The 10,664-nt window shown below is 39.0% G+C and overlaps 1 non-coding gene across 1 annotated transcript; it reads right to left on the bottom strand.

The window, feature by feature from the left end:
* Nucleotides 1-254: 254 nt before the first annotated feature.
* LOC112700118 (small nucleolar RNA R71) lies at nucleotides 255-361 on the bottom strand. Its single transcript, XR_003153037.1, has one exon. It is a non-coding gene; the product is annotated as a small nucleolar RNA R71 (small nucleolar RNA).
* Between the last annotated feature and the right edge of the window lie 10,303 nt (nucleotides 362-10,664).

Below are 10,664 nucleotides of genomic sequence, written 5' to 3'. Positions count from 1 at the left end.
TTCAGAAGAACTGTTCATTCGGAGGAAGTGCCTAAGAAGACTCCAATCAACATCTAACCATCTTCCAAAGAATATGTGACACTGTGAAGTCTAATGGTGTTCATCCGGATGTCTATAGACTGCTTTTGTTCCTTTTTTCACTCAGGGACAAAGCATCTAAATGGCTGGAATCTTTCTCGAAGGAGAGTTTAACAAACTGGGAAGATGTGGTGAACAAATGTTTGGCGAGATTCTACCCTCCTCAAAGAATCAACAGGTTGAGAGCTGAGGTACAAACCTTCAGGCAACAAGATGGTGAAACTCTCTATGAAGCATGGGAGAGATTTAAGGACTTAACAAGAAGGTGCCCACCGAACATGTTCAATGAATGGGTTCAACTAAACATTTTCTATAAAGGTTTTTCTTATGAATCAAAAAAGGCCGAAGACCATTCATCAGGGGGTTCTCTATATAAGAAGAAAACCATTGAAGAAGCCATAGATGTCACTGAGACTGTAGCTGAGAATGACTACTTCTATGCTTCTGAAAGGAGCAACACTCGATGAGTGATGGAGCTGAACCACATGGATGCACTGTTGGCTCAAAATAAGATGATCACCAAGCAGTTAGCTGATCTTACCAAGAAGGTGGAAGAGAACTAAGTTGCAGCAATCACCACTTCATCACCAGCCCAAGAAGGAGTGAATACAGGAGAGGAAGATGACTTGGAACAAGCCAACTATGTTGGAAACCCACCTAGACAGACCCATGATCCATACTCCAAAACTTATAATTTTGGTTGGAGAAACCACCCTAATTTTGGGTAGGGAAACCAACAAGACCAAGGCCAAGACCAGAGACGCTACAACCACAATCCCAACAACAATGAAACTCACCAACATCCCTCACAGAGATCTGGTGCACGAAATTATGATTTATTCTTTTCACAACTCAAACAGTCCCCGGTAATGGCTCTAAAAACTTGATGCTCAATACCATGGTCTAAACATAATTTCACAACTTCACACAACTAACCAGCAAGTGCACTGGGTCGTCCAAGTAATAAACCTTACGCGAGTAAGGGTCGATCCCACGGAGATTGTTGGTATGAAGCAAGCTATGGTCACCTTGTAAATCTCAGTCAGGCAGATTCAAATGGTTATGGATGATATATGAATAAAACATAAAGATAAAGATAGAGATACTTATGTAATTCATTGGTGAGAATTTCAGATAAGCGTATGGAGATGCTTTGTCCCTTCCGTCTCTCTGCTTTCTTACTGTCTTCATCCAATCCTTCTTACTCCTTTCCATGGCAAGCTGTATGTTGGGCATCACCGTTGTCAATGGCTACAGTCCCGTCCTCTCAGTGAAAATGTTCAACGCGCTCTATCACAGCACGGCTAATCATCTGTCGGTTCTCAATCAGGTTGGAATAGAATCCAGTGATTCTTTTGCGTCTGTTACTAACGCCCAGCCTTCAGGAGTTTGAAGCTCGTCACAGTCATTCAATCCTTGAATCCTACTCAGAATACCACAAACAAGGTTTAGACCTTCCAGATTCTCTTGAATGCCGCCATCAATTCTAGCTTATACCACGAAGATTCCGATTAAGGGATCTAAGAGATATACATTCAAGCCTTGTTTGCTTGTAGAATAGAGGTGGTTGTCAGGCACGCGTTCATAAGTGAGAATGATGATGAGCGTCACATAATCATCACATTCATCAAGTTTTTAGGTGCGAATGAATATCTTAGAACAAGAATAAGCTGAATTGAATAGAAGAACAATAGTAATTAAATTAATACTCGAGGTACAGCAGAGCTCCACACCTTAATCTATGGTGTGTAGAAACTCCACCGTTGAAAATACATAAGAACAAGGTCTAGGCATGGCCGAATGGCCAGCCTCCCAAAGAGGGTTCAATCATAAAAACATGATCAAAAGATCTAAAGATCGAAAGACTCTCAATACAATAGCAAAAGGTCCTATTTGTAGAGAACTAGTAGCCTAGGGTTTACAGAAATGAGTAAATGACATGAAAATCCACTTCCGGGCCCACTTGGTGTGTGCTTGGGCTGAGCATTGAAGCTTTCATGTGTAGAGACTTTTCTTGGAGTTAAACGCCAGCTTTTGTGCCAGTTTGGGCGTTTAACTCCGATTCTTGTGCCAGTTCCGGCGTTTAACACCGGGCAGTTTTGAGCTGATTTGGAACGCCAGTTTGGGCCATCAAATCTCCGGCAAAGTATGGACTATTATACATTGCTGAAAAGCCCAGGATGTCTACTTTCCAACGCAGTTGAGAGCGCGCCAATTGGGCTTCTATAGCTCCAGAATCAGATTTTTTCTCAAGTCCCTCAATTTCAGCCAGAAAATACCTGAAATCACAGAAAAACACACAAACTCATAGTAAAGTCCAGAAAAGTGAATTTTAACTAAAAACTAATAAAAATATAATAAAAACTAACTAAAAAATACTAAAAACATACCAAAAACAATGCCAAAAAGCGTATAAATTATCCGCTCATCAAGATCATATCAACACCCACCTAATCACCCTTCTCAACATCCATATCAAAACCAACATGACCACTCTCAACCTCCTAACCTCAATCCACCATCACCAATCGAAGATAGACTCTCCAGAATTGAGACTCTACTTGAAGGTATGTGTAAGGAAGTCCAAGACAACCGAGCGTTCAAGGACGAAGTGCGAGCCAATATCAAAAACCAGGGAGACACCATCAAGAGGCTGGAGTCCCAAGTGGGATATCTATCTCAATAGTTTCCCAAACCTACTGATAGTTTCCCAAGTGACATAGAGAAGAACCCAAGAGGAGAAACAAAGAAAGTAAGATGGGAAGAATGCAAGATGATCACTATAAGTGATGAGAGGAGTGTGGAAGAAGTAAACACACAAACAGAATACTTCCAAGACAATCCAAAGGAAAAGCATGAAGAGAGAAATCAAGCACCCCATCCCACACACAGGGAGGAGCTAAAGAAAGAGGAGTCTCTGAACCCATATGCACCTTTTCCCCAAAGGCTCAAGGGTGGTGTAGCAAGGAGAGTATATTCAAGGTTCCTCGATATGTTTGCATCCTTTCATGTAAACATACCATTCATTAAGGCTCTTCAACAGATGCCCTCATACATCAAGTACATAAAGGAGCTGCTGACCAAAAAGCGTTCATTGAAGGGTGGGCAAACAATAGTGATGAATAGGGAGTGCAGTGCTCTCATTCAAATAGAGCCATCTACAAAAAAGAAGGACCCAGGGAGTTTCACATACCCTGTGCTATAGGAAAAACCATGATTGATAAGGGACTCTGTTACCTGGGAGCAAGCATCAACTAAATGCCTCTATCCCTCATGAAAAAGCTTCAAATCAATGTGCTAACGCCCACTGATAAACCCCATTTGTAGGGTTTATCTTGTATTGATTTTTGGGGATTTTATCACCTTTTACCCACATTTATTCAATGAAATAGCATGGTTTTATAACTTCTCCCTTAATTGTGCTTAAGAGTGAAAAACATGCTTTTTAGGTCTTAAAATAGCTAAATTTAATTCACCTTGATTCCATTAGGTGCCTTGATATGTTTCTTAAGTGATTTCAGATTTAGGAGGCAAAGATTGGATCAAGGGAATGAAGGAAAAGCATGTAAAAATGGAGAACTCATGAAGAAATGTAGGAATCGCAAAAGCTGTCAAGCCGACCTCTTCGCACTTAATCGGCCATAACGTGAGCTACAGAGGTCCAAATAATGCAGTTCTAGTTGGGTTGAAAAGCTAAAATCTGGGGCTTCGAAATGATATAAGATTTGCCATAGTTTCTACACGTATGGTGATGCTCACGCGCACTGTACACGCACGCATCGTTGCTGCCATATGGTCCACTTAAACCAATACGTGGCCAGTGAATTCTAAAGCCTTGTGGGCCCAATCCAACTCATTTCTGATGCTATTTAAGCCAAGGATTGAAGGGGAATCAATATACTTTAGATACTTTTACATACTTTTGATCATTAGTCATAGTTTAGTTTTAGAAGTAGTTTTAGAGAGAGAAGCTCTCACTTCTCTCTAGGATTAGGAATTAGGGTTAGATTAGGATCTTATAGTTCTAGGTTTAATTCAAGTCTCCTTCTACTTCTACCTCCAATTGGTGATTGCTACACTTTGGTTCTTCTTTCTATCCTTATTCTCTTGTTGTAATTTCTCTTATTTTGTTTCTAGGTTTCGTAATTGAGATACCCTTGTTCCCTTTGTTTTCTTTCAATAATGCAATATTGAGGTAATTCATGATAATTGTGATTTCCTTAATTGTTGTTGTTAATTCTTTGCATTCAATTGTTGTTAGAATTCATTCTTGTTGTGATTTACTATACTTTTCTTTTGTACCTTCCAAGTGTTTGATTAAATGCTTGGGAGAATGTTAGAATAGAATTTTATGTTCTTGGCTGAGAAGGTAACTTAGGATTTCTTGAGTTACTAGTGTCCAATTGATTGATAGTTGATAGCTATTGACTCTAGCCTTCATTAATCCAATTAGTGAAAAGTTAGGATTTATGGACTTGGATTGATATAGCTCACTTGACTTTCCTTTGTTATTTGATTAAAGGATGACTAAGTGGGATTAATCCTTGCAACTACCATATTTGTGGCTAGTGATAATGATGAAGATTCTTGACAACCAAACCTTGCCAAGACCATTTTGTTAATAGAATTTCATTACCATTTACTATTCATTTTTTCTCATTCAAAACCCCAAAATAAATAAATACATAACCAATAACAAGAACACTACCCTACAAGTCCTTTGAGAGACGACCCGAGGTTCAAATACTTCGGTTTATAGATTTTAGGGGTTTGTACTTGTGACAAACAAATTTTTGTATGAAAGGATTATTGTTGGTTTAGAGACTATACTTTACAACGAGATTTCATTAGTGAAATTCTAAACAGTTAAAAATCCATTCATCAAAATGGCACCGTTGCCGGGGATTTGCAATGGTGTTATGTTATTGGTTATTCTACATATATGAATAGTGTAAATAGTTTGTCTTTTGCTTGTTTACTAGATTTTGTTAGTTTTATTTTTGTTTTTCCACTATGAATTCTCATTTTGGCTATGAGTTTGGTCCTAATTGTGTTGTAGGAAATGTGCACTTCAATGATGACACTCATTATGGATGGAACCAACAAAGATGGAGGAGCCTCAAGGAATTGATCACTCCTATTGGCAACAACCTCCGGACACTCATAGGTGTAATCACCATCCTAATGCATGTCAATTCAACGGCTATGGTAAATATTTTTGCGACAATCAATCACCACCATCATATGCCTATGACTCTTATCCTCAACATGAACCTTAACCATACTCACAAGCGCCTCCATACCAAGAAGCTTCCTATGATCCATATCCACCATATGACCACTCATCCATACCATATTCTTATGACCTTTATGAGCAAGAACCTATAGAACCACCACAATCCTATAATGACTATTACCAAGAACCACCTCAATACTCACCATCTCCATACCCTTACCAAGAAGAACCACCTTCCTACCTTGAACTCTCTCTCCAAAATAATGAGCGTTCCTACTCACCCCAAGCCCCAATAGACGATCCTTTCACTTTGTTATTCCAAGGACAAGAAGCCATGAAGCGGGATACACTTGAATTTGTGACCAATTTGACCAAGTTGGTGCATACTTTAGCCCACCAATGTTTGAATACTCAAGGTACTTTCGTGACCACATGTGAAAAGTCAAAAGAAGTGCAAAGCATGAAGGAGAAATTGGAAAATCTGGTGGAGAAAAAGGAATCGAAGTAGTTGAAAATTTAGGAAATGATTAAAGTCCAAGGGAATGTAGCACCATGGAGCACTCTTCCAAGAAGCTTGAAATTGATGTTGAGGAGGGTGCTGATGAGCGGATAATTTATACACTTTTTGGCATTGTTTTTAGTATGTTTTTGGTATGATATAGTTAGTTTTTAGTATATTTTTATTAGTTTTTTAGTTAAAATTCACTTTTCTGGACTTTACTATGAGTTTGTGTGTTTTTCTGTGATTTCAGGTATTTTCTGGCTGAAATTGAGGGACCTGAGCAAAAATCTGATTCAGAGACCAAAAAGGACTGCAGATGCTGTTGGATTCTGACCTCCCTGCACTCGAAGTGGATTTTCTGGAGCTACAGAAGCCCAATTGGCGCGCTCTCAACGGCGTTGGAAAGTAGACATCCTGGGCTTTCCAGCAATATATAATAGTCCATACTTTGCCCAAGATTTGATGGCCCAAACCGGCGTTCAAAGTCACCCTCAGGAATCCCAGCGTTAAACGCCGGAACTGGCACCAAAATGGGAGTTAAACGCCCAAACTGGCATAAAAGCTGGCGTTTAACTCCAAGAAAAGTCTCTGCACGAAAAATGCTTCATTGCTCAGCCCAAGCACACACCAAGTGGGCCCGGAAGTGGATTTTTATGTCATTTACCTATTTCTGTACACCTTAGGCTACTAGTTTTTCTATAAGTAGGACCTTTGACTATTGTATTAGAGATCTTTGGATTGTTTTGAGATCCTTTGATCATCTTTGGACATCTAGTTCTTAGATCATTGGGAGGCTGGCTATTCGGCCATGCCTAGACCTTATGCTTATGTATTTTCAACGGTGGAGTTTCTACACACCATAGATTAAGGTGTGGAGCTCTGCTATACCTCGAGTATTAATGCAATTACTATTGTTCTTCCATTCAATTCTGCTTGTTCTTGTTCTAAGATATCACTTGTTCTTCAACTTGATGAATGTGATGATCCGTGACACTCATCATCATTCTCACCCAAGAACAAGGTGACTGACAACCACTCTTGTTCTACAAGCGATCAAGGCTCTAGTGAATATCTCTTGGATTCCTGATTGCACGATGCATGGTTGATCGCCTGACAACCGAGTGCTCGTCTGACAAACGAGCCAACCATTCCGTGAGATCAGAGTCTTCGTGGTATAGGCGAGAACTGATGGCAGCATTCAAGAGAATCCGGAAGGTCTAACCTTGTCTGTGGTATTCTGAGTAGGATTCAATGATTGAATGACTGTGACGTGCTTCAAACTCCTAAAGGCGGGGCGTTAGTGACAGACACAAAAGAATCACTGGATTCTATTCCGGCCTGATTGAGAACCGACAGATGAATTCCGCTATGCTGTGACAGAGCATATGCAATCGCTTTCACTGAGAGGATGGGAGGTAGCCACTGACAATGGTGAAACCCTTGCTTAAGCTTGCCATGGAAAGGAGTAAGAAGGACTGGATGAAGACAGTAGGAAAGCAGAGAGACGGAAGGGAAGGCATCTTCATGCGCTTATCTGAAGTTCCTACCAATGAATTACATAAGTATATCTATCTTTACCTTTGTGTTATTTTCGTTCATCACCATTACAATTTGAGTTTGCCTGACTAAGATTTACAAGATGACCATAGCTTGCTTCAATACTAACAATCTCCGTGGGATCGACCCTTACTCGCGTAAGGTTTATTACTTGGACGACCCAGTGCACTTGCTGGTTAGTTGTGCGAAGTTGTGTAATGCCATGGTATTGAGCTACCAAGTTTTTGGGGTTCATGACCGGGGATTATGAGAGTTGTGAAAAAGTATTGTTCACAATTTCGCGCACCAGGTGCGCAACCTCCAAGGCATGTCATAGTTGGAGACTTGAAAGAGGCCTATCAAGAGATGGATTCCATCATGGATGAATTTCTATCTACAATCGAATCCTCTCCCATTGGACATGGAGTTGTAATTATAGAAGAGTGTGCACAACCTCCCATACCTTTGGTGAGCAATAAGAAAGAGAGTGAATCGAAAGAGAGCTACCAAGAGGAAAAAGTTGGCATGGTGTATATCGAAATTGAAGAATATGAAGAGGTTGATCAAGAAATGGATTTATTCATCAATGAATTCCTATCCAAAATTGAATCACCTTCCATTAGGCAAGAAATCAAAGTTTTTGAAGATAACACCAAGCCATGTGATAAAAGGGGAATGGTTTAAATTGAAGAAATTTGTCAAGAGGTGGAAATACACAAAGAAGAGCACAAGGAAGTAGACCTTGCATTGTCTAAGTGTGGGGAGGTCTCTCTTTCTGAGTCACCATCCAACACAACATTCAAGTGGTAAAATTCTTATCCCTAAGCTTTATTTTCTCACTTGAATATGGTTTGATTGAAACGGATGGACAACTTAGAGCTCTATGTGGAATTAAAAGCAAGAATGAGTTGTGTAGTGGTTGCAAGTTAGGAATTAGGCTCATTAAGGTCAAAGCTTCAAGGTATAGGAACGATGATTGGAAGAATTCCACTTTACAAGGGTCTCGATGGAAGGCTTGGTATGTTAAAGAGAATTCTATATGTCAACCACCCGGAAAGAAAGAGTTTGAAGACCAAATCGAAGACGGGTGTGAAAACAAGATATGGGATCCCAGTTCGCTATGTGAAGACCAATGATGGGGACTCATATCTTGGGTAGAACTTTGCCCAAGCTTGATGAAGATGGTTGGAAATTTTGTCAACCAATTGAAAAGCAAAGATCCTTGGAGATTCAAGAATGAGTACAAACATAAGCCACCATGACAATAAGCTCCTCAAAATGTCCAACTTAAGGACTTAAACTAAAAGTGCTAGGTGGGAGACACCCCACCATGGTAAACTCTTTCCATCCTCTTTTAGTTTTGTTTAATAAGTGATTTGAGTTGCCATTGTAGGTAGATTTTCATTTCATATTGATTTGTTTGTAAAGATTGGTTGTTAGTATGTTGTATTCATTAGTAGTCGATGAATAAATCCTAAAATCAAATTGCATTTTTGTGAATTGTATGATATTTGATTGAATAAAGAAGAGTTTTAGACATTATAGGGAGCTCTTGGGCATTTTTTCTGCTTTTTGGGCAAAAAAAAAGGGCATCGGCGCGCTAGCATGCTGTGCGTGCGCGCGGATTGCACTTCCGCAACTTCTAGTACAAAAACCAGAGAGTTATGCGCGCTTTGTGCTAGCATTGTGCTGGGAGCACAATCTCATCCGCGCGTAAGCACGCTGTGTGCGCGTGCGGATTGTCTCTGCTGTATCCATGCGTGAGCGCGCTGTGCGCGCACGCGCGGATTTGCACCCTGCTTTTCTCCTTCATCGTTTCTCCTTCTTTCCTCTTTTTTTCTTTCTCTTTCTATTTTTTTCTTTTCCCTATTATTTTTCTCTTTTCCAAAAAAAATTTTTAATAATAATAAAAAAATAATAATATAATAATAATAACTAAATAAATAAAATACTAAAAAAAACATAAAAAAAACAAAAACAAAATTTTTTTTCTTTCTTTTCTTCCATTTTTTTACTGTATTTGCTTATTTTCATTCATTACATTTTAATTTTGTTTTTTTTTCTACCTTGTTCTTATTTTATTTTCTAAATTTCTCATTTTAATAATGGTGTTGAACTTTCCTACTCAATTGTTGAGACCTTCTTGCATTATTTTGGTGTTTCTTGACTTGTTTGATATTGTTGGGTGATGAAACTTTTAAATCAATGCTTCATCTTGTATGACTCTTGTGTCTAGTGCATTGATATGACCTCATATTGTCTTTCATGACCCGCTTTTTCTCATTTGAACTTGATGCTCAGTATACTATTCATGCTTTAACTTTACTCTTGCATCGAGCTTAATGATATGCCATAGCTTACATTGTTTTCTCACTCACATGCTTAGCTAACATGTAGTAGAGAATCATACTCTTATTAGGCATTAGCCCCGCCTATGTTCTATTTACTTTGATATCTTTGTTGTAGGCTTAATTTTCTTTCTTTTTCTCTCCTTTTAGGCTGGCCACCAGGAAAGGAGGAAACAGAAAAGCTTTTAAATGGGGCAACAAACAAGTCATCCGCACAACCTTTTGAAGGAGCTCATCAATTGTAGCAACCCATCCACCTTGCTCTTCTTTGCATGCACTGAGGACGGTGCAAATTTCTAAGTGTGGGGAGGTCGTCCGACCGATCTCCATGGGTAACAATTTCTTTCTTTCAACACCAATTTCTTTGTTAGTTAGTTGTTGCATTGCATGATAGGTTGCATGTTAGTTATAATTTGTACATATTCTATCATTTCTTTTAGGACTACTTGGTTAGGGTGATGATTTCTTTTCCAAGAAACTATTTTTAGGGTAACCTACCAATTTGAAAACTTTTTTTTGTGGAAATTGCTTGAATGAATTTATTTTGGAACATGGTTTTTGAGCTAAGAACACAAGCTAGTGAGATTTGAGCCTAATTGTGTGGTTACATCTTATAACCACTGATGCCAGGGCATCTAGGCCAGTTTCACTGACCTTTTCTTTACTGTTTTAGGGTATTTTCATGCATGTTCCTAGTAAACAAGGCAAGTTTTGGGTGAAAATACACTTACACCTTCATTCAAGCAACTATTGTGAATTTTGCATGATTTCATGAGATTTTTGCCAGAATTACATGATATTTTAATGATGCATAATCTCATGATTTTGGCTAGAGCTTTGATGCACTTTAATTGCTTGATTTCAGGACAAATGAAGCATGGAAGAATCACGTTAGCACTCACGTTAACTTAGTTAACGTGACTACTAATGTGAGATGGCAATTGGCTTGCAACGTTAATGAGAA

This window comes from Arachis hypogaea, chromosome 6 (assembly GCF_003086295.3).
Source record: "Arachis hypogaea cultivar Tifrunner chromosome 6, arahy.Tifrunner.gnm2.J5K5, whole genome shotgun sequence".
Lineage (NCBI taxonomy): Eukaryota > Viridiplantae > Streptophyta > Magnoliopsida > Fabales > Fabaceae > Arachis > Arachis hypogaea.
This window is presented reverse-complemented; position numbering and strand designations above follow the sequence as displayed.